This window comes from Sitophilus oryzae, unplaced genomic scaffold (assembly GCF_002938485.1).
Source record: "Sitophilus oryzae breed Bouriz unplaced genomic scaffold, Soryzae_2.0 scaffold_1420_pilon_pilon, whole genome shotgun sequence".
Lineage (NCBI taxonomy): Eukaryota > Metazoa > Arthropoda > Insecta > Coleoptera > Curculionidae > Sitophilus > Sitophilus oryzae.
In genome coordinates this window covers 1487714-1513231 of record NW_022146083.1, presented here as the reverse complement: position 1 = coordinate 1513231, position 25518 = coordinate 1487714, and the positions used below count along the sequence as shown (strand labels likewise).

The window sequence follows — 25518 nt, the reverse complement described above, 5'->3', positions numbered from 1 at the left end:
AACTCTCTCTGTCTGTCACGTTGTGATGCTAGCCTGGACTCATGACGCTCAGGTGTTTCTGACTCTACCAGCTGCCTTTGTCTCTCACGTTGTGCTATTAACCTGGCATCATGTTGCTCAGGTGTTTCTGTTGCTAACCGTTCTCTTCGTTTCTGTAGTCGACTATAGGTTTTAGTTTCACTTTCTTTTGCACGTTTCGTTCTATACTTTTTTTTCGCATTTTCGAGCCTTCTTTTTCGTTGTGTAGCAGTTTCGTTTTTATTTTTGTTTGTTTTTTTATTTATTGTTTCCATGTTGTTCCCACGAGTAATGGACATTTTAACGGTCGACCCCCCAGAGGTTCAGTAGAGGGGCAAGGCTATAATATACAACAAGAGGCGCCCAATCTTGAGGGGAAAACGCTTGCGACATTACATTTTTAGCCACCCTAATGCCATACAGTCCTCAGCACGTTTTAACCTATTACCTTAACTTGGGTGGTAAAGCTACCGCTGACTACGTAGGTACATCAAATCACCTATTTTTTTTATCTGTCCTTCTAACGTCACACAATCTTGGACACAACTGTTCTGGACACGACTACTCATGCCCTCACCTAATAGGCCATTTTGTAACGACGTCCATCTTGGATTTTAAATTTTGTCATAATCACAGTATTCTACTAGTGTAGCCCTTTCATTTGATACCCATATTGAGGGGGTTGTGGAAAAATATGAAATCCGCCATTTTGTACCGGCGGCCATCTTAGATTTACAATGTTATTGATATTACTATATTGTATTGTCATCGGAACTAAAGGTCAGATCAATCTGACAACAGGAAGGTACTTAAATTTCAATTTCTAATTTTAACCCAAATAAACAAACAAATAAATAAATACCGTACGGGTCGAGCTAAATTAAACCGTTTAAAAACCTAATATTTCTCTCATTCTTAGAAATATATACCTAGAACTTTGTATCGTTGGAAAGGGTTAAACGGCTGCAATCTTTTTAAGTTCATAGCCAACTATGATTTCCATTTAAAAAATTATATTATTCATTATTTATGATAAAAAGCGTAAGCATAGAAAAAAAACTGACTACGCCACTGGATTGTTGTTAAAAAAGTGCACGATGAAAGTTTTTATAGAATTTTATTATTCCGCGAAATAAAAAAGTTATAGGCAATTTTCTAAATGCTAAAAAATTCAAAAAGACCTCGTATCTCAGTTGGCAGTGAAAATATCAACAGGCATTTTACGCCATTAAACGTTTCTCAGGAATCGAGCCCATGACATCTATGTTGGTTTTGCTCTATCTAGTCAGGAAATAGGTTTTCTCTATTAAAACAGACCAATTTCGACCACCCTGGACACATTTCGAAATATTTTTTTACAATGAAAACTAAAGAAATTCCTACTAGTATCGAAAGATAAAGTTAACAAACATCCTAATACAAATTTCTTACGTTTGTTTGCCTTTTGTATCCAATCCCACGATCCGTTAGACATCCTGCAGTTGCCCGCATTCGCCGATGTACCTTTGCCACGGGCAAAGAACATTGTCAAACGATGTAGAGAAGAAAAGTTTTTCAAATAGAACGGCTTTATTCCATTTTGTCGGTTTTTGATTGTGTAGTAACTTTTGCCGGCACAAAGCCCACGAAGTTTTTAATCTTTTGTGCAAACGTTGACTGGTATCGAGTCGACAGAGTGATTCTTTTCAATGGAATTTGTGTCTTTGAAATGCCCTTTTGATTCAGTGAATAAAGTTTTTGTTTTATTTTTTATTTTTAACTACGTAAAAAGAATTATCTATGTTACATTTGTTGACAAACAGAAGTTTGTAATAGTATCAAAGATAGTTATATTATTAAATAATATTACATTTTATTTTGTTACCGGCTCTCAAAATGTTGCAATTATTTTTTTAAATTTTCAAAGTAAAATAACTTGGTTATTGCCAATTTATTTTAAAAATGGTAAAGAGAAAATATGTTTCTTTTAACCAGATATACTTCAAAGTACTTGCATTTATTTCTGGGACACCCTGTACATTAGATTTTGATAGCCACAACACAACTTCTTCTCTTATAGACACTGGATCAAACTTTCTAAGTCCATTTAATCCCCAACAAATCCGGCCAGTTTGCAACTTAGTCTGCCCGACTTGGTCCTACGACATTTATTCAAATTTCAGACCACAGCAAAGTTACGGTGTGCGTATGTATACATGACAAACTTTTCACTTTCTCTCTGTCTCTATCTATCTAGCTGGCTAGCTCTATCTTTGTCTCTGTCTGATTATATTCATGGACCTGGCAAGGCGAGTTGCATATTTGAATTCTACGAGTCCTCATAACAAAAGGCTAGTTTGAAAGTGCATATATTAGATCAACAGGTACTGTGGGATATGTGTGTTTGTAGGAGACGATGGAAAATTATTTACTCTGTATACGTAGCGTATAACTATGCTGAAATGTGCAGGATTTAAGACAAATAAATATCAATAGAGAAATTTTACTGTCCAAAACGAAGGTAAAGTCTGTTTAACAAGTGAGGGAGGGTTTCTATAGACGACATCCATTGTATCAGGTCCTTAAATATTTTTTTATATACAGGGTTGTTCACCACATACGACACGGAGTATTGTAGCTAAACGATGGGATTTTTACAAATTGTAAGTTTTGGGTTCGATGAAGGACTATTAGAGGTACAATTTAAAAATAATTTTACAAGATACAGAGTGTCCCAAATAAGTAAAAAATATCAAAGTTGTATTTTTTTAAATGGAACACCCTATATATTATTACATTTTTAGTTTCTACGATTAAAATAAAGGTAAATTTGATTAAGGTTTATTGCACTTAAACCTTACCGTTTTTGGAATATTTTCAATTTTATGAAATTGCAGTAAAAATTTTAAGGCTTCATTACTCCGAGGGTATCGAAGTTTTTAATACTAAATATTTGCTGAAGTTTATTTATTGATCAGTTATTGTGTTGCAATAATAAAAACTTTACTACCTTATACAGGGTGTCTAAAAATTTATTTTAAATAATTACTAGCTTTAAACGGCAATAACTTGTTTAATTTAAATAGGACACCCTGTATATTTTATGAGAATCAGATGTACAATTTAATTGTCTATCAAATTGTATTATACCGTTTTTACCTATCTCTTCAAGTTTCCGTAGAAAATGCATTTTCTTGTAATTTAAAACATTTATCAATATACCCATGGAATACTGACATTTTAGATTATTTTTAAAGATGTACCAAATTTTTGAAGAGTACAGATACTAATATTGTCGATATAGTTCCTTTATTTCATTAAAAAATAAAAAAAAACTGTTTAGATATTTGTTAAAGAGGGCCTATTAATATGATTCTAGTATTCAAATTACATTAATTGACTGTTTGCGTTGATTAATAATAATTGCTCCAAATACTAAAAAACTGAATTATGTATGTGTATTAGACAGTGTGGTAAAAAGTAACACTTAAAAATGATATTTAATTTTTTGACAAATGCTTATTTATAACATCAGAGGCGTTCATGTTCATAACTTATTATTATATTGATTTCTGATTCAAATCCCCATTTATTTAGAATAATTTATTAACGTACACAATTAAGTATGTAGTTAATTAGTATTTGGGCGGAAATACTGGTGGTATATTTAATTAATGGTATACTCTTTTATAAAGATTTAAATAGTTTTCTTTTGCATACAAATGGGCTGGTTACTAATATTATCGTTTTACTAAAAACGATAATATTACTACACCTATTACATTTTGTACATTTGTTGCTTTTAAAACAATCTAAAATGTCAATATTCCATGGATATATTGATAAATGAGGTCTAAATTATAAGAAAATGCATTTTCTACGAAAACTTGAAGGAATAGGTAAGAAGTGGTATAATACAATTTGATAGACAATTAAATTGTGCATCTGATTCTCATAAAATATACAGGGTGTTCTATTTAAATTAAATGTTATTGCCCTTTAAAGCTAGTAATTATTTAAAATAAATTTTTAGACACTCTGTATAAGGTAGTATAATTTTTATTATTGCAACACAATAATTGATCAATAAATAAACTTCAGTAAATATTTAGTATTAAAAATTTTGATATCCTCGGAGAAATGAAGCCTTAAAATTTTTACTGCAATTTCACAAAATTGACAATATTTCAAAAACGGTAAGGTTTAAGTATAATAAATCTTAATCAAATTTACCTTTATTTTAATCGTAGAAACTAAAAATGTAATAATATACAGGGTGTTCCATTTAAAAAAATACAACTTTGATATTTTTTACTTATTTGGGACACTCTGTATCTTGTAAAATTATTTTTAAATTGTACCTCTAATAGTCCTTCATCGAACCCAAAACTTACAATTAGTAAAAATCTCATCGTTTAGCTACAATACTCCGTGTCGTATGTGGTGAACAACCCCCTGTATATTTACCTTGGTAGTTATTAGTTATTAAAGTGTATGTTTTAGATAATACCAAGCCCATAAGCATAAAAATAAATAAATATAAATATATTCATTCTAAGTTTTTTACTCAAGGCAAATTTTTGAACTGTACAAATTTCTGTTTACACTTTACGATTTATTGGTGCAGTTTTGTTTGCACAGGCCAAGTTGTGCAAATTATCTGAGAGTAATCCTTAAGATCTTGATGAATAATAAATATAGAACATTATTCAGCAAGCCACTGATTAAAGAGCATGTTGAGCAACACGCTTGTCAACATGCTTAGCCACTTGTAGACCAACTATATAACACACACGCTAGGAATCTTGTTGACGACAACTCCATTTGCCAACATGGTGCCCAGCATGCTCCCTAGTGAATAGCCTACTTTAGTATTGTAAGATTAGTGACGTTGTAATAATGTAATTTATATACATTATAATGTAAATCCGTTATAACAGTTATATGTTATGAATGGATAGCATATTCTCCCATGACAGTCCAATCAGTAATCAGCTATAATCGGGGATATAACGTATGTAATTAACATCGTAATACATATCTATTCTTAATACTAATCCATAGATCTATAGAAATCTCTATCGAAATAATAGCTTAACCTTTTCTTACAATATTCAGACAAAAAAAATCACGTGGTTCTCAAAATTTAAATATTTTTTTTATAATTTTCTAAGTAAATAAATAACTCTAATTTTTTAATTTTAACAAAATATATTTTTTTTTGAAATCTTTAAAATAAATTAACTCGGTTATTTTGGATTTATTTGAAAAACTATTATTTATTAAAAATTTAAGTGCAATTTTATCTACTACTTTTGATAGATATAAGGCAATTTTAACAGTTGCTAAAAAACACATATTTTGTTTAAAAATAAAAAAGAGAGTTTCAGACTCGCCCTGTTTAGCAGCCTTCACGCAAGACCTCGGGCAACGTGTGTCCCACTTTTTGTCTTTTAAAGTGTTTGAATCGGAAAGTTTCCAGCTGGAACCGTTGTAATTCGCAGCAGCACCGTCGCTTCTCTGAAACTGACAGTTTGACTGATGACCCGCGGGGCCAAACACGGATTTCCTTTGACTCGCATTTTAATACGAAATACCTGCTTCTCCGTAGCTGTCGCTACTCTTTAGGGCTTTAGGGCCTCCAGGTCGCTTCTAGTGAAAGAAAAAAAAAAGAGGTAGAAAAAATATCGACCGGTGGTTTCAGCTTCAGACTTCATAAGTTGTAAAGTACGTCTGCTGTATCTGTGTCTATGAAAGGAATTTCAAGAATGACAGAATATTGGAGCATGATTTTATTAATCTATACTAATATATAAAATCCATAAGTGACTGACTCACTGATTAATCACGATCCTGCTTAAACCACTCAACGTAAGAAGTTCAATTTTGGCATACAGGTTGATTCTAGGGTGTAGAGGTTCGATAAGAAGGGATTTTTCGAAATTCCAGTTCCAAGAGGGTGAAACCACCCCTCAAATATTACAATATTTTTTATTTAAAAAACGGTCAAGTTTCCGAAAAAACGTATATTTTATTTTGTTTTTTTACATATTTTAAGATATTTTACAAATATATACCGAGTGGTTCGAAAAATCTGGTCATTGATTAATCACGATCCTGCTTAAAGCACTTGACGTAAAAAGCTGATTTTTATAAAACGGATTGACTTTAGGGTGTAGAGGTTCGATAAGAAGGGATTTTTCGAAACTCGAATTTTAAGGGGGTGAAACCACCCCTCAAATATTAGAATATTTTTTATTTAAAATCCGGTGAGTTTTTCGGAAAAATTCTTAAACACGTATATTTTATTTTGTTGTTTCACATATTTTAAGATTTTTAAAACTTTATACAGGGTGTTTTATAAAATATGACCAATGAGTAATCACGATTCTGCTTAAACTGCTTGACGTTTAAAGCTGATTTTTGGGAAACGGATTGACTATATGGGGTGTAGAGGTTCAGTAAGGACGGGTTTCTCGAATCTCAAATTCCAAGAGGGTGAAAACGCCCCTCAAACATTACAATATTTGTTATTTAAAAAACGGTTAGTCTTTCGGGAAAACGCTTGGAAACGCATAATTTATTTTGTTTTTTTACATATTTTGAAATTTTTTAAAAAAATCATACAGGGTGTTCCAAAAAGTTGGGTAATTGATTAACCACGATTCTGCTTAAATTGCTTGACGTAAAAAGCTTATTTTTGGCAAACGGATTTTTCGAAACGAAAATTTTATCCAGTGTGTATGTTAATGGAAATTCTTGCTTTGTTTTATCATTACCATTACAAATGATTAATTCGAGGCGAACGAAGTCGCGGGTACACGCTAGTTTTAATAAATGTATATAGTTTTTTAATTAAATTTTGCTGTTTTAATTTGAGATCATTTGATACAGAACATCTTTAGTCGGTGGTAATTTTCTTAATTTTTTAAATATCTCATTAACTTGGCTTAAATTAAGTGGTGCCCAACAAACTGCAAAAACAATTAATTGAACCTATACCTATTGTTCGCCAGACGAAGAGCAGCCGTACGGTGCGGTTTTCTTGTTATCTCTGTATATTATTACATTTTTAGTTTCTACGATTAAAATAAAGGTAAATTTGATTAAGGTTTATTATACTTACCGTTTTTGAAATATTTTCAATTTTGTGAAATTGCAGTAAAAAGTTTAAGGCTTCATTTCTCCAAGGGTATCAAAGTTTTTAATACTAAATATTTACTGAAGTTTATTTATTGATCAGTTATTTTGTTGCAATAATAAAAATAATACTACCTTATACAGAGTGCCTAAAAAATTATTTTAAATAATTATTAGCTTCAAACGGCAATAACTTGTTTAATTTAAACGGAATACTTTGTATATTTTATGAGAATCAGATGCACAATTTAATTGTCTATCAAATTATATTATACTATTTTTTACCTATCTCTTTAAGTTTCCGTAGAAAATGCATTTTTTAGAACTTATTTATCAACATACCCATGGAATATTGACATTTTAGATTATTTTTAAAGATGTACCAAATTTTTAAAGAGTACAGATACTAATATTGTCGATATAATTTGTTTATTTTATTAAAAAATAAAAAAAACTGTTTAAATATTTGTTAAAGGGGACCAATTAATATGATTCTAGTATTCAAACTACATTAACTGACTGTTTGCGTTGATTAATGATAATTGCTCCAAATACTAAAAAACTGAATTTTGTATGGGTATTAGACAGTGTGATAAAAAGAAACACCTTAAAAATGATATTTCAATTTTTAACAAATCCTTATTTATAACAACAGAGACTTTAATTTTGATAACTTATTATTATATTGCTTTCTGACTCAAATCCACATTTATTTAGAATAATTTAATAACGAACACAATTAAGTATGTAATTAATTAGTATATGGGCGGAAATAATGGTGTTATATTTAATTAATGGTATACTCTTTTATAAAGATTTAAATAGTTTTCTTTTTGCATACAAATGGGCTAGTAATATTATCGTTTTGCTAAAAACGATAATATTACTAGTCTGTACATTTTGTACATTTGTTGCTTTAAAAACAATCTAAAATGTCAATATTCCATGGGTATATTGATAAATAGGGTCTAAATTATAAGAAAATGCATTTTCTACGAAAACTTGAAGGGATAGGTAAAAAATGGTATAATACAATGTGATAGACAATTAAATTGTGCATCTGATTCTCCTAAAGTATACAGAGCGTTCTATTTAAATTAAAGAAGTTATTGGCGTTTAAAGCTAGAAATTATTTAAAATAAATTTTTAGACACTCTGTATAAGGTAGTATTATTTTTATTATTGCAACACAATAACTAATCAATAAATAAACTTCAGTAAATATTTAGTATTAAAAACTTTGATACCCTTGGAGAAATGAAGCCTTGAAATTTTTACTGCAGTTTCCCAAAATTGAAAATATTTCAAAAACGGTAAGGTTTAAGTATAATAAAAATTAATCAAATTTACATTTATTTTAATCGTAGAAACTAAAAATGTAATAATATACAAGGTGTTCCGTTTAAAAAAATACAACTTTGATATTTTTTACTTATTTGGGACACTTTGTATCTTGTAAAATTATTTTTAAATTGTACCTCTAATAGTCCTTCATCGAACCCAAAACTTGAAATTTGTAAAAATCTAATCGTTTAGCTACAATACTCCGTGTAGCCGAAATAGCCGAAATGGTCTTTATCATCTTTCGTTTATTTGATTACGAATCGTCGAAAAAACCACCACGGCTGTATGTTGAAAGAGAAAATGGCGAATCGAAACCAGAAATAAAAGAAAAACACGGAACAGCGAGGAACGGAAAGGCATTCCTGTTTTTTTTCCCTGTTTTTCGGTGGTGGTTTTTATCGAATCCTCGAGCATCAATTCTCGACGACGATTGATCTTTTCTCTGCTTTTGACTTCGAGATTAATAAGATCTTTTATAACGCACGACGAGTTCTGGGTTTGGAGAGGTTTTCTATTAGGTCGTGGAATATTTGCTTTTTTGCGTAGTTATAAATTTTAGTATACGGCTACAGAGAACAAGATTAGCGCGACATAAACCCGTTTAGTGTTTAAAGCTATCTATGCTATTTTAGCTTTTAAAGTTTTATAGCGATTTGTGTCAACAAAAAAAGCGGCAAAATTCTTCTATTAAAATATCGATAAGTAAGGTAAGAAAGGTTGTTGGTTGCTGTGATTATATTTTATTTTTATCATACTGAAATACACCACTCAAAACAATTAACGCATATTTGGAATAAAAATAATTATTACACATTTCTAAATGAAGCATGCATTTTTCTGCCTTTTCCTTGTGAGTTTTTTTAAAAATAATTAGGGTACGCCCTGACATGTAATTTTTAGTCGGCCGACTATTTTGTTGCGAAACTGAAAACAATACATTCTTCTGGAGCCTGTTACGGTTTAAAATTTCACCGTAACTTATTTTACTTATTTTGCTTATTTTTAAGAATAAAACTAAAACTTACTTGAATAACTTGAATAATAACGTTTAATTAGCTTACTTCTTAACTGTACATATAACTTCTAATAATATCTTAGCTATTAAGTCTCTTCACCACAACAATTTCTTGGGATGGAGTTTTCTCCGATAACTGTAATATAAAATCTCATTAATAAAATGTCTATTTGTCTGTTTAAAACCTACCTTTCTTTCTACAGTGGTTACTAATTCTTTATTTAGACTTATGCTTGTGTTAGGATATTTTCTTGGCATATTTCTTCGGAGGATTCTTGAACATAGACTTGATGTGATTATCTTTTTTCTGTTTTCAACGCAACAAGTGGGAATGTTGGGTCTACAATACACATATGGGTTAAGGATTTTATTATGCATTTTTCCTGTGTGTAATCAATTGATTTTACCTGATTATAGTTGATTTTTCCCTAAATTTCATCTTGTTTATATTACGATTTACAGACTGACGTTTCAATTGTTTGTCAGCTGATCGTGTGACACCGGCGTTGAAGTTTGACAGATGGATCTTTGTAAATTAGGTTTTCGATCTTTTTAAACGGTTTTACATATGATCGGAAAATGTATTAATAATTTTCCGAAGATATTATGTTCATATAGGGATTATTATAATTTTATTATGATGTAATAAAATGTTTCACTCAATCCGTATGCATTAAATAAAATTTTACATCGAATTTTATTTTGGGTCTTTTGTTTTACTGGTTGCCAGTGTTGGATTTTGGGTTGGTATCTTGGAGTCCTGCGTCTTTTGCAAACACGCGTCCTTTTTCGACTTTGAACCATCTTGGTGAAAGCAGAGGAAGCCTTCGAAAAAAATACCTTTTCAGTGAAAAAAGCCTGATTTTCGCAGGAAAAATTTTGAATTTTATTGAATTTGGGCCTGCGTTTGCAAATACTGGTTTGTTTTTTAATTTTCTATCTATGTAAATTTTAAATATCATAGTCAGAAATAGTTTTATTATTTATTAACTGTAAAAATGGTGTTTTCTTGTTGTGTTGCATCTTGCAAAGAAACTAACAAAACTGGAAAAATGTACGTGTTTCCAAAAGACGATAAGGTATGTATCTTAGATAAAAAAAAATATATGGTATGTATTCGTTGTTTGATTTTTTTTCGTTCGCTTTAAAATCTATAAATCTCGGTCTATTCATTAGATAGCCAGTCGACTTACGATCATTTACATGAAACTCTGTAGAATAAATAAAAAAATAAATTGTAAAATATATATATTCTTATGTTTTATTAAAGTTACTCTGATATACTAATATATCAGTGTAACTTTAAAAATAAATCCTTTGAATTCAAATATAAACATAAAAAACATTTACAGCAGAAAAGGCGAAGGCGCTGGGTTAAACCCTTAAGGGTTAAACGTAGTCTCCACTAAAAACACGGAGGGGCGCTTTGACCCAAAATTTTACTATTAAGTTTCATATCTATCTTAATAGTAGATTATTTTCTTTTATCTATGGACATATCGTATGTTAACTTTTGGCATTTTCGCATATGGTTTAATTAAAATTTTAACTTGCGGTTCATAATGACAATTTGAGTATGTGGTATCAAATTATCGGTAAAAAAATGCTTTTCCCAATATGCTAATAAGCCTAAAAATACGATTTGGGCAACTTTAAACCGGCCAGGACAGGATACGAAAACAAGTTAATATTTTGAACAAAAGCATGCAATAATGCCGATATATTGTCTGCATCATATACATAATATATTATAAGATCTAAGATATATTTTATATTATATTTTGTTTTCTTATTTTTTTCTGTAGATATTATATTTTATGATATAGTGTCATTAAAACATCTGTTCATGTAGATAATTCCTAAATGATTATTTTTTGACTTTCGGTAACTGTATAAAAATTACACTAAAGTTGATAGAAAAACAAAATTACTTAAAGAAGATAAGTTTTTTAGTTTTTTTTATCTCTTCCTATAGCAGAAAATAAAGGAAATAATATATTTGAGGTGTGAGAAACAGTCAAGGGTCCAAACGGTTTCCAAAACATACGACCTAAACTTCCCACAGCGACCTTTTTATATTTGTCCTTGTTGATTCCCAACCCAATGTTATCTATTTCTCTTTTTTTTCTTCGTATTTTTATTGCGATAATTTTTTACTTTGTTAGTTTTGTCGATCCCTTCTCACCTATAACCTTTTTGTCCCATCGATTTGTCTTTCTATACTCATAGAGACTTTTATCTGTTTAGGTCAAACGTTAAACTTTTAGGGCTTAAGTTTCTTCTTTTTGGATAAATATATTATCGGTTTAGTGGATGTGAATAAAACTTTTAAGAAATTAAAATTTTTGAAATGTAATGTTGCTAGGACGATCGAGAACCTTTCTACCCGAAGGTGTAAGGTATACTAAATTAAATAAATTGACTTAATTGCTACACTATACACAAATTGTTTACATTTATTTTTGTCTCTTTTGGCTTCTGTTAATGTTACTCTTCTATCCTGCACTATCTTCTCTATTGTGACATTCGATGTTTTAGTTGGTCTTCCCCTTGGTCTGTTTCCCTGCATTCTAGCTTCCCACACACCTGTTACTGTTAGGTACCACCTAAGCTGACATTGCTCAATTTTATTCAGAATCAAATCTACTTTTAGTTCTTCTCTTATAAAGTTGTTCCTTAGTCTATCTTTCCTTATTACCCTAAGTACTCTTCGTAGATATAACATCTCCATTCTTTGGATCTTACTCTTCAATCTTTTAGTTAATACCCCAACTTTCACAACCAAAAATCAACGTCGCGTCGGTATGAATACTGTCTTGTATACACTCATCTTCACAGCTCTCGAGATTTCTTTTTTATTTAAGAAACTGTTCTTAATGGCTTGGTACAAGCGGGACGTGTTTTCAATTCTTTCGATGATTTCCGTCTCGTGTTCCCCTGCTCCTCAATAAATATCTCAGTAAATTCAAGCTAATGTCCTATTAAAGCTGAGCTATATCCTATTAAAACTGCTGGTAGAACCGCAATACACCGGGAAAACAATAAGCATATTTTGTAGAAGCCACAATAGGCCCACACGGCCGCAGTGGAGGGTCCCACTGGGACTCACTCTTAGTCAATACGAATACAATAACATTGGAATAAAAAAGTCTTACTTTACTTTACTATTAGGCAGTGGCAACTAATTATAAATATTTTATAAAAAAACTATGCAAAACTGCAAGAAATTTTTATCAAAAGAAATAATTTTACTCATCGGTAACATCTCTTAAAATTATTTTTTTGAGATTTGATTAAACCGTTTTAATAAAAATTCTAAAAAGACCAATTCGAGAGAAAACAGTTTTTAAACGATTTGTTAGTGCATAATTTCTATGTACCTGAGACACGTTTTCTTATAAATTGCGTTTACCATTAGATTAGATTCTTAGAGGTGGCTTTCGGCCTGATCCACTGCGACCTTCTCAGATCTATTGTGGTCCTCTTCTGATCCTTAGATTACATTCTCCAGTCCTATCCTTTTTACAAAGTTTAGCAACTTAGCTCCTTGGCAATGGCCTATCATTGCCTATTACCGGGAACCGCACATTTGCCAGGCTGTCACACCGACATAAAATGTGTTCTGACGTTTCTTCTTCAGATTGGCAGAACCTACACATAGCTTCGTCTGTCAATCCCATCAGCTTTAGATGCCTGTTTAGCTTACAATGCCCTGTTAGTAGACCTACTACAGCTTTGACTGTCTTTCTGTCCTTGCTTATCAAGTCTACCGTGAATTTTGGCCAATGTTCTACAATGAACCTTTTCGCCTGTCTCGGCCCTGGTGAGTTTCTCAACCATTCTAGAGATTTGTTGGCCAGCCCATCGTTCCGTGGCCATTCTCGTGACCGTGCGTTTACCATAGAATTCAATACATTGAACCCAAAAAGCCATCTTATTTGTCAAAAATCATCTCTTAGAATTCAATTTCCTGTGAGCTAATTAAACCGTTCTTAATCAATAAATATTTTTGAATTACCTTGCTCTCTCTACTGAAACTTGTTCTAATTCTACCGCAGCCCGAAAGGAACAATTCGGAAACAAGCGATTATAAGAAAAACAATTTACCGCGATTACTGTTTCAGGGGTTCGGAATCCGCGCCGAGTTTAAGGAGTTGAGAAACTTTAAATCCCGGTACTGCAATACGGCGAAATAAGACCGATAGAAACTAGCAGAAAGTAGTAGAATTAAATTGTTCGGAAAGAAGAACACGGTGAAAATTATTTCAGTTCTTATCGAAGGCTTTTTCAAGATTTTGTTCGAAATTTTCAACCTGTTTTTAACTGTACTATAGAAAAAAACACAGTGTGTGCACTATGTGCGCATATTTGGAGTGAAACTTCTTACTAACAGCTATTAGTCTGAAGGATTTGAAGGACATGTTTGAAAAAGTGACATAATATAATGCTGTTTTAATATAAATATTATTTTCAAGGTATCTGTACCGGGTGGCCAACTAAGAATGGACGCCGGCTGTATCTCGGAAACTACTTATCGTATAACTTTGGGGAAAAAATTCTAATAAGTAAATCGACCAAGAGAAATCGCTGGAAATTATTTTCAAGTTCAAAAAATATCCGCTAGAGGGCGTTTCTCTGATAGCCAATCAGAAAACAGAGTTTTTCTCATAATGCAGGTAATGTTTTTCTCAAATATGCAGGTAAAAGGTATTTTAAATATTACTATTATAATCGCCAAGAAATGTGTAATTTTTTTGATATAGAGTATTTTGCTCTATCTCATAAAGTAAAGTGGTGGGAGAAGGTTAAACTTGATTTTATTAAAATAAGGATAACTCTGGTTTAGGTTAGCCGATTTAAACAAACCAAGGATCGTTTAAAAGAGCTTGCCTTCCTTAATCATCTTCAGTATAAATTTTGTTTCCATAATTTTTTTCGTGGTAGCTAGAGTGCGCCGGTTGACACCATAACAGATATTGCGCTTTTGCAGAAAAAAATTAAATAGGAGGCTATATTTCTCTTTACATAGTTAAATAGAGCATAAAATTTCCAAAAAATCAGCACAAACCGCAACTTTCTATCTTCTCTCTAACCGGAGATATTAAGAGAACAAATCATCTTAGGCTGCCGTTTAGGATTATATCGACGGCGTCACGACAAAAGGGCGTAAGCGCCATTCGTCATTTTTTTCAGGAGACGAAAAAAACGTCTAAAATCTATATTTTTTATTTTTTGTGAATTATTTTTTGCTACAGTATTATAGATTATATGGCACATTTTTCAAGAATTTTTTGCTTATAAAATATTAAACTGTTAATTAGTTATTTTAATATTTGGCGCTTACGCCTTTCTTTCTAGGCTCGATTGGCGTTTACGTCTTTTTGAAAGGCGTTTAATACTTTTGTGTCTTATTATTCTAGTCATTTTTTGTCGTTTAGGTGCACTTACGCCTTTTTGAGTTTTACAAATAAAATTAAAAATGTCGCTTGGATTTTTTAAATTTTTAAGAAAACACAGTACAAAATACTCAAACTGATACTTTCAATATTTTCAAACTCATTAGGCTTGAAATAATAACTGGAAAATTAAATTTAACTAATATTCTGAGCAAAACACGGGTGAACTTGATCCGTATTCCTCGTTGGTGGCAAAAGGTGGTGCTTCTAACATGAATAATTCTGACTCCAACAGCGCATCATGCTGCAATGCTTCTGCCAGATCATATCTATGATATTGCTCTCAACCTCAACCTCTTGATTTCCACATTTTAATGCCAAATCTCTGATTTTCTTCCCGCGGGAAGTCATTATCACACTGTGGAGAAAAAATATAAAAAAGGCTTAAGCGACATGAAAAAAATCAAATTTCAAACAATTATTACAATCAAGAAAAAGTCCTTTGACTTGTAGCAAAGGTTTTTTTGAAAATTAATATTGTATACAATTTAGATATTTTACAAATTTTTGAAATCTGCTGAACGGTAGTTTTGTTAAAAGCAAAAAGATATGCCATTACGATCACATAGGCGGATGGCGCTTACGGAAACCAAATAAATTAACACGAAAAGACGTAACCGACAATAACAAATAAATGTCGGTGTTTACTATTTGAATAAGATTGAAGCACAAAAAACAATCTAGGCTACCAAATATAAATAAGACCTATCTTATTAATAAGTTTTTCTACGTACCTTTGAATGGAAAATGGTATTTTTTCATCCCAGACGTAAGCGACCTTCCAACACGTGTGAATGGCGGTTACTGATTTTCGCGTCGAGTCTGGTTTGAAAGTGTATTGGCGGTTAGAAACTAAAACTGTCTTTTTTCTCACGTTAAGAATTTTTGTTAGTTAAGCCGTTTCATAGATAGGTGCGCATTTATTAGTATTACATTTTGGAACCATAATCTCATTTTCGCTATTTTGGCGCTTACGCCCTTTTGTCGTGACGCCGTCGATATGGTCTAAAAATTATAGTAGTAGGCTAGGAAACAAAAACAGGTGACTTGATTACGTCAAAATATCAAAACGATTAAGTTCAGTTTTGATGCATCCGAATTTAGGTCGTTTTCTTAAAAAAAAATGACGTCATAAGTTTTTAAACGTGTTTATGTAACATTATCGTCCATCAATACAATTTTTACGAATTTGTTGGTTAATTATACGTAGCTAGTCAGATTAAAATGTCCAAAAGTCGGACAATCAATAATTTCATTAAAATTTCTAGAAATTTTGTGCCGCCATATTGCTTTTAACAGAAAACGGCCGAATTTCGTATGGCTGAAAACTAGGGGTTTATTTCATGCAACGTCAGTTAGTTATTTATCCAAGTTCGTCCTTGATTTCACTTGTTTTCGTGTTTTACCTGTTGTTTGTGTTATTTATGATTATATTAAAGTTTATGTCGTTTGAGTCACTTTTCAATATGCACTACTGGTCCAAGTCTACTCTTGATGCAAGTAGTTCAGCACCAAGACCGTTGGTCGGTAAATGTTTAGGCAGGAATTCTAGGATGGCGAATGATTGGACTTTTTTAATTATCTGAATGAAATAATGAACTATCCACAATTTCTAAGAGACGAATTGCCAATTTTGTTAGTAGGTGATCCATCATGATGAAATTGCATTTGTTGCAATTTCGTCAGCATGAGTGTAGTTGGTGTAGTTGATGCAATTGCTGCAGTTGTGCTACTTATTTTGCTATGCATGTGTGGGGCTTCTTCGATACCATTTACTTTAGTAGATAGAGTCGCTGGAGCGGCATATTTTCCATAGCCAGCTAGGTTATTGGATTCAATATGCCTGGGTTTTAAAAAGTTTGTGCTCTATTTAAAAAGTTTTGTGCTCTATTTAAAAATATATTTCTGCAAACAGAAATATAGCCTCCTATTTAAATTTTTTATGCAAAAGCGCAAAATCTGTTATAATGTCAAACAGCGTCCTCTAGCTATCACGAAAATAAATATGGAAACAAAATTTATACTGGAGATCATTAAGGAAGAAAAGCTCTTTTAAACGAGCCCTTGTTTGTTTAAATCGGCTAACCTAAATCAGAGTTATTCTTATTTGAATAAAAGCAAATTTAACCTTCCCCTACCACTTTATTTGATGAGATAGAGCGAAATACTCTATATCAAAAAAATTACAAATTTCTCGATGATTACAATAGTCGTATTTAAAATACCTGTTCACCTGCATATTTTTGAGAAAAACCCTGTTTTCTGATTGGCTATCAGAGAAACGCCCCCTAGCGGACATTTTTAGATCTTGAAAATAATTTCCAGCGATTTCTTTTGGTCAATTTACTTATTATAATTTTTTTCCCAAAGTTATACGATATGTAGTTTCTGAGATACAGCGGGCGTCCATTCTTAGTTGGCCACCCGGTACATAGGTGTGTCCCATTTTAGTGTGTCCCATTATAGTGAAAATAAATATAGAGTGATATATATTTTTGAGAAGCTCATAGCAAGGCTGATCATATGATTTATAAATATACAGGGTGTTTTGTACCATTCGACAAAACAAAACTTTAGTTCATATTTTCAAAAATATTTTTTTCGTAGAAAAACAGACTATGCCACTGTATTTTACGTGAAAAGTTCTATAAGAATCAGTTTTCAACTTCACGATATCATCCATAATAACGGAGATACGGGGGCTGTCCCAAATTGCAAAATTTTCGAAATGACCCTGTAGCTAAGAAACGAAGGGGGCTATAAAAATTTTGTTTACGGCAACTTTCGTTTGACAATAAAGTGACATAGGTGTTTGCAAACCGTATCCTCCTATCTTTACTAATAACGGAGATACCGTATGATTTCAACTAAAATGGGACACCCTGTACATTTTCTTTATATTTCTTCAATATGTGACAAAACTTTCAAGATTTTGTCCGTTATCATGGTAGTGTGGCCTTTATATAATTATTATAATTAAAATAATTTATTGAGCGGTAGGCAGAACTTGGATTAATGAGAGCACCGTCTTTTCAGAGCGTAAATATAGTTTATCGTTTACATATAAAAACAAAATATAACCAGCTAAAAATAGAAATTAAGGCATCGCACTTTTATGGTAAGGGCTCTTTCTAAATTTAGTTACTATAAACTCTATTGCCACTTACCTTATTACGTCAACATCCATCAGCAATACATCAACAACAAGAACCTGTCGAAGATTTCATTGATCCCCTTGTAGATCTACCTCTTGGGTCTTGGACTCATACTTCGGATTGAACCACTCGACCGGTTATCACAGTGTTCTTTTAAATAACTTAATATTACCGTGATTAGGTGAAATAAAGAAATAAAATGCCGATTTTTTACAACACCTAACTATATTTAATATAAAGAAATAAATAAATAAAAAAATAAAGAAAAAGATTTAACAACAAAACATTTATAATTAATGAAAAAGAAAGAAATTGAATCAAAAATATTAATGACAATTAGAGAATTGAAATTAAAACTCAGAGATAATAAAGTTAAAAAATACAAAATATTCTTCTTATTAGTCCAATTTAAATTATCTACAATTAGCATACACTTTCAAATCTCTCTTGGAATTATCGTTGGCAGAAAATTAATATATTAAAAAAATATTCACTGAACAATTAAATTTAAATTAGAATTTAATAAAAAGAACAATTGCAAAGTAATCACTTATGCAATGACATCTAAAATTTACTAAACCCTTTAGAACATTACAGTTGAGGGTTGGAACCTTTGGTGTTACACAGCAAAATAAAAACACTAAATCACCACAATACACCAAAACACTTTTACTTTTACACTGGACGCGCGTTTCGCTAACCATTTGTTCCTACTACTCTAGTGGCGGAAATCTAACTGTTACGGTCAGTTGGCTCTGACTCGGTTGGCTAGATTTTGCCACGCCCACTCGGGGCCCACTGAGCGAGTATATAAACGCTCACCTTGTAGATTGTACTTTAGTTTATAATCATCTGCTGATGATGCTAACATGGTTAGCGAAACGCGCGTCCAGTGTAAAAGTAAAAGTGTTTTGGTGTATTGTGGTGATTTAGTGTTTTTATTTTCCTTTAGAACAAACAGAAAATCTTAAATCATTAATAAAGAAAAATATTAGAGAAAATCCAAAAACAACAATTAAAATACTGTAAGCATGAATATAGTTTAGAATTTCCTAACTTGAGAATTTATTTGAGAAAATCTTTAGATAGAGAACTTAATAAAACAATTAAAAAGACCACTGGATAATATATATCTAAGATATAATAAGATCTACACGGAGTAAATTCGACCGTCTAATTTAAAAGTCAGTACCGAACTAATTTTGAAGATGAAAATACTGATGCTGGTATTATCTCGGAAAGGCGTTACTACATCTTCGGCACGCCCCTGTTTGAGGAACCTTCGAATACCCATCCAAATGCATATTTTGCACCTTTTTAATTGGCCGAAGGGTTCCTTCCCCGAAAGATCCCTAGACTTCTTTCACCCCTGTTTCTGATCCTTATCCCGAGAGGGCATCAGCATGTCCTATTTATTAATTAAATGTAATTTTTAAACCCTTCCGTGTAAATCTTACTCTTTTACCAATTTGCTGGATAATATTCATAATCTAAGCCTTAACTAATACAAATGATATCGTGCCATAGGATTACCTTAGAAAAAAAACCGCCTAGAAATTAACTCTTTATTTCTTCACATTTTTGTCTATTTCTATTTAACTCTAGGAACGGAAAAAAAGATAATCCTATTTCTATCATTTTCAGACATTCATCTCGTGAACATTTGGATTCTGATTTTAAAACATATATTTAATACTTTTAATTTTCAATGTAAAACCTCTAGCGAGGGGATGATTTAATTTTACTTATTCCTTAAGCATGCCTACGTGCTTTTTCTGCGTTGTTTATTTTGAGATATCCCTAGGGTACACAACTGGTACCACTCTGTCAAATAGAGTTTTGATAATAAGGGACGAATGTTTGTTCTACTTTACCCTCGTTTATGTGACTTTAAATTATTTAGAAGATTGTATTATTTGCTTAGTTAGTTTCTCAGGATATATATATATATATATATATGCATACTTTTAGAGAGTTTATGTGTCTTGAATATCATTAGATTATTTGCTTAGGCCTTCTAAAATTCGTTTGCCTATGTCAACTGATAACTTCGTAAACTGAAATGGTCCCATCTTAGAATAACAAACCAAAAGATAAAATTTTACAAAGCTTGATATTATTCTTTTACAAATAGCCTGCAAATTTTGTGGAATACCACACAAAATACACATTTTTGTCGAAATGCCTAATAATGTTAACGCTTAAAGTTATTTAAGAATAGAAAAAAAATTGAACCTAACCAACAATAAAGTATTTCAATAATTCAACTATGTGGACCAGACCCGAGACTATTATTTTCTTAACAAACAAGCGGACTGCAGCAAAAATAAAACCTACAAAAATAGAAGGTAAGGCCAAAGGAGACCAGCTTTCCTATACCTCCCTCCTAAGCTTAGAGCGTTCTTATTGACATTCCGTTATTTTATTCATGCACGGGCCAGGACCGAGAGCACACATTCCACCGGAGCATTTAGCTTTCTTCCATCCAACGGCCTTATATACATAACTTTGTTATTACAATGGCCCGGCCATTATATATCCTGTGTTCCAGGTAAAGCTCTACTCGTTTCTATTTTCTAATATCGGGGCTATCCAGAGCTGCATTCCCCCGGATGGCTGGAATCTCGGATCTGTTTGGTACAGATAAAAAGTTGCAGTTTTATTTTTGTGCCGTCTCGTTCGTTTTCTTTAAGGGATTATCTTTGAAACAAGCGCAGTGTGTTTTTCTTATATCCGGTTTAAAGAAGAGATTTAAATCGATTATATACAGACGGAAACAAATACATGAGCAATGCACGTGAACAGAAATACTACCGTAATATTATATATTCGAGACAAATTAAACTTTAAGTTACGTAATCGAGGACGGAAGTTTGTTAACAATTTAAAAAATTCACAGTCCTTTACAAAGATGCAACCGGGGGGGCATTGAAAATGATGAATAAAAACGTAAAAATATGATTAGTGTTAATATGAGTGTATTACATACATATGTTTAAATAACGAACTTAACAAAAACAACAGATTTAAAGATTCACTGAAAAAGTAGTAATGTTAAAATTAAATAAAACATTATCAATAATAATTATGCAATTGCACCTATCCGTAAAACAAGCAAGCAAAAACACCTCGAAAAAAACAAAATAACATACAAAACATCAGGTTAACATGATGACAGATCATGATCGATGACAGATATAGAATTCTTACGGAAAGTTACATTTTACGATATAATTTTTTAACTGTTAAAGGCAAACCCCATTTAAACACAAAACTTTTTAACACCTACTACTGTATCTAAAAGACATTTTTTTTAAATTACTAAATTCTTAGCCACGCTTCTGTTTTTCTTGGCTGTTGTGCGTCACGTCACAGATTAACAGGCCCACGTTTGCACCACAAGGCGATGCTGCAGACCACTAGGTAGAGAAATTTATGTTATACAACTTGTAGTCAATCTACACAAATATTATCAAAAGCTTTTTTTCTTATAAAATGTGTTCAGATTTTGTAAAAAGTATAAGTCAAAATCGCAAAACTTAAAATTGATGAGTTTCTTAGTTTTTAACTAATATAGTGGCGAATTACAAAAATTCCTTTTCAATGAAAATTAATCAGTTACATAAAATAATTTAATAAATTACTAGCTTTTTCCCGCGACTACGTTCTACGTTCGCGTTACACCTCGAATCGTTCATGCATTGATTTAAATGATTTTCTACTTCTTTATAGAGAGCTAGTGAGCATAGATGTTTTTTTATTTTTCATCTTTTTTTATTTATTAAGAGCACTAATACTCTCTTTATAGGTTATTTTTTATTCTTTGAAGGATAATTGAGGAAGATATATTTCGTTATGATGTCACTAAATAAACCCTTGTATATAATTTTATACTGTCTGGTTTATAATGTTATAGTATTGCATTTTCGTACAGCAAACTTTCATTCCCTATTCTACTCCCTAAGTGTATACATTTCATAAATTTGCTTTATCTTTGTGCCAATTTTTATGTGTATAATCCAGAGGTCACCAAGTTTTATATAAATTTTTACTAACTTTACCCATTTGGTTGATGAATTTCAAAAATTTCTTCTAATTCTTTTTGTAGGATTTCATTCTTCTAGACCAAATAGTAAGGAATTTTCATACAACAAACTGTTCGAGATAATTTTACTCTCTAAGAGGATGAATTTCCTAAAATCGCTTTGTGTAGCTAATTCACTAATGTCGTTTAAACGAACCTTTGTGCTAATATTTATGTATCTAAAGCTGGCGGCATCAACTCACTCTAAAATATCTAAAAACGTAATATATAATCTAACTGACACACCACTGACAATGACAACTAATTTATTTCTGGAGGTATTGTGTGTAGGTGTTTTCAGGTATGTTTTAGTATTTAGTCGTTTTACACAAAGAAATAGCCATTAAGCACTATAAAAATACTTCATAACAAATCTACACATATATACCTTTCATTTAAAAAAAGAATCATCAAGATTGGTAAAGCGCTTTCGGCGGGATGGATGCAACAAAAAAACCCTTTGAGCTTTTATATATGTATGGACTAATTATTTTTCCAACATATTTTACTTTGCAAATTTTTATAATATTCAGACTCGCCAATATCGTAACATATTTCTTTAACGAATTAACCTGTAAAAGACATTTATATGCCCAGTATATTTTTGTTTAACAAACCAATCAGGAAAAATCTAAAACCTACCGTTATAGGAGGTATAAGATGATTAAACTTATATAATGACAACTACTTATCGGATAACAAATTAATTACTACTGTCAGCTAGTTCCGCTACTGTTTAGGCAGAATATACCTAGAGTACCTACACTTACCTATGATGTAGGTAGATTAAAGCTTATTTTGACTTTACCTCTCACTTCGGTGTCACAAGCTGAATTTTTCAGGGATGGAAGTACAGTACATGATATGGGGACCCTTATTCCGAAAGTAGTACAAAAAAAGACCGGGTAAAAGGGCACTATCATCAAAAATCGATATATTAATACCATCGTATAGAGAAAACAAATACTTATTTTTTGATCCAGTACACAATAAAGTCTTCGTAGGGAGTAATTTTTTATAATTATTTACAAAAAAACATTTCCATTAGCGCTTATGACCAAAAAAAACTTTAAACATGAATAATCATGTCAATCATGCGAAAATTTGGTTTAAAATAGAATTATTTTGAATATAACTTTCATTTAACGAAAAACGAAAGCCTAAATGAAAAAAAGAAACAATTTAAAAGTTTCGATTATGTCTTGACAAGGTATCAAAGCAAACCCCATATTTTTTGCTTTTAAACTAATAAAGATATATCAATAAACAATTAGCGATGTAATGGTTTTTGCGCGCGCTGGCCGACTGCCGCCGCTGCGCCGAGATTTCCTATACCCTTGTATATATGACGTCATGGTGTGGCAAATGTAGCATTTTATTTCGATTTGGGCTCCCTTATATAGGATAACAGAAACATTTTCAATGTTAAAAACGTTCATCTTGAAGCTAACATCTGCTGATGATGCATGGTTAGCGAAACGCGCGTCCAGATAAGATATGGTAGACCGGATAAATCTTGCGTTGCCGAACATATTGTTGCTAAAGAACATTGTATAGATCTTAATAATTTAAAATTAATTAAACAAGTCTCAAATTACAGGCAATTAGATGCATATGAAAGCATCAGAATTAATAAATGTAAAGATAGTATGAACAGAGACAACGGTCCAATTCCTTCAAGTTCTTTGTTCTTACTACTCTAGTGGCGGAAATCTAACTGTTACGCTCAGTTGGCTCTGACTCGGTTGGCTAGATTTGGCCACGCCCACTCGGTCCCCACTGAGCGAGTATATAAACGCTCAACTTGTAGATTGTACTTTAGTTTATAATCATCTGCTGATGATGCTAACATGGTTAGCGAAACGCGCGTCCAGTGTAAAAGTAAAAGTGTTTTGGTGTATTGTGGTGATTTAGTGTTTTTATTTTGCTGTGTAACACCAAAGGTTCCAACCCTCAACTGTAATCTTGAAGCTTGAACTCTTAATTCCTGCAAGAAGATGATTCGATGATCAGGAATCTCATTTTGAGTGTTCCATTCAAAATAAATAGCAATGAAGTACTGTTGAATTTCGTGAATAATACCAGTATCTGTTAATTTGTCGCTTACTGCTTTATAATTTGCTACCTAGTTTTAAATTTTTTTTGATTTATGAAGCTCTGGGCAAGTTTTTTTACACAATTATCTAATCAGTTCATTTCAGATCTCTGTGCTTTCTGTCTCTATTATTTCTCTTAGCAACCGAGAGTTAGCGGGATGTCGTTTTCTTTATTACTATGACCGGCATTTTTTTGGGTTGTCTCAATTGATAAAACAACTATAAATATACTTAAAAAAAAGATCCATGTACTCGTGTATCCCGAAAATTTTATACAGGCAAAAGAAACAATTTCTCTGGACTTTTCGTCCAATAAATTAAGGTTGAAACAACGCCCTAATTTGTCCACCGAGACTTTTTAGGCGAGTTGTGTACCTTTTGGGGAGTAGTTTTAGAGAAAAAAAAATGCTTGAATTGGAAAAAACACCTTTCTCGGCCAGAAAAATTTGCACCAAATGACCTAAAAATCAGTTTTTAGCAAATATCTGCCAAAATATGCAATTTACAAAATTTTTCTTGCAATATTAAATGAAGCTTAGATAATTGCATACAAAAATGATCCTTATCATTTTTTATGTAGAATTAGAGTAGTTTTTGAGATATTCCGCCTGGAAGATCCCTAAATTTTCTCTCAAAACCTTAACGCTTCGAAGATAGATTTCATTAGCGTTGATTGATAGGAAAAATTGTTTAATAAATCGGCCAAAATTTAATATTTTATGATGATTCAAAGTTAATTTAAAAGGTAGAATCAACAGCTGTCATATTTTGGAACTGTTGAATTTTGTCATATTTTATGATAAAAAAAATCGCGTTTATATTTTCACTAATAATAACTTATTTATCAAGATTTTTTTAACAGTTGTTCTTTAGAGTCTCTTCAAGCAACGCAGATAGTTTGAAGTATTTTTGTTTAATCATATTTTAATATGATTAATTAATGCTTTCATATGCATCTAATTGCCTGTAATTTGAGACTTGTTTAATTAATTTTAAATTATTAAGATCTATACAATGTTCATTATCAACAATATGTTCGGCAACGCAAGATTTATCCGGTCTACCATATCTTATCTGAGCTAAATGTTCTTTAAATCTAGTACTTATTATATTATTCTTATTACTAGATTTAAAGAACATTTAGCTCAGATAAGATATGGTAGACCGGATAAATCTTGCGTTGCCGAACATAATGTTGATAATGAACATTGTATAGATCTTAATAATTTAA

At 31.6% G+C, this 25518-nt stretch overlaps 1 protein-coding gene and 1 long non-coding RNA gene across 2 annotated transcripts in view; one reads left to right on the top strand and one right to left on the bottom strand.

Moving 5' to 3' along the window:
* LOC115876219 (Down syndrome cell adhesion molecule-like protein 1) overlaps positions 1 to 25518 on the top strand; it is a 337865-nt gene that overhangs the window by 23081 nt on the left and 289266 nt on the right.
* Positions 9803 to 10042, bottom strand: LOC115876211. Its single transcript, XR_004049114.1, has 2 exons — positions 9904 to 10042; positions 9803 to 9836 (listed from the first exon to the last, which is right to left on the bottom strand). It is a non-coding gene; the product is annotated as an uncharacterized LOC115876211 (long non-coding RNA).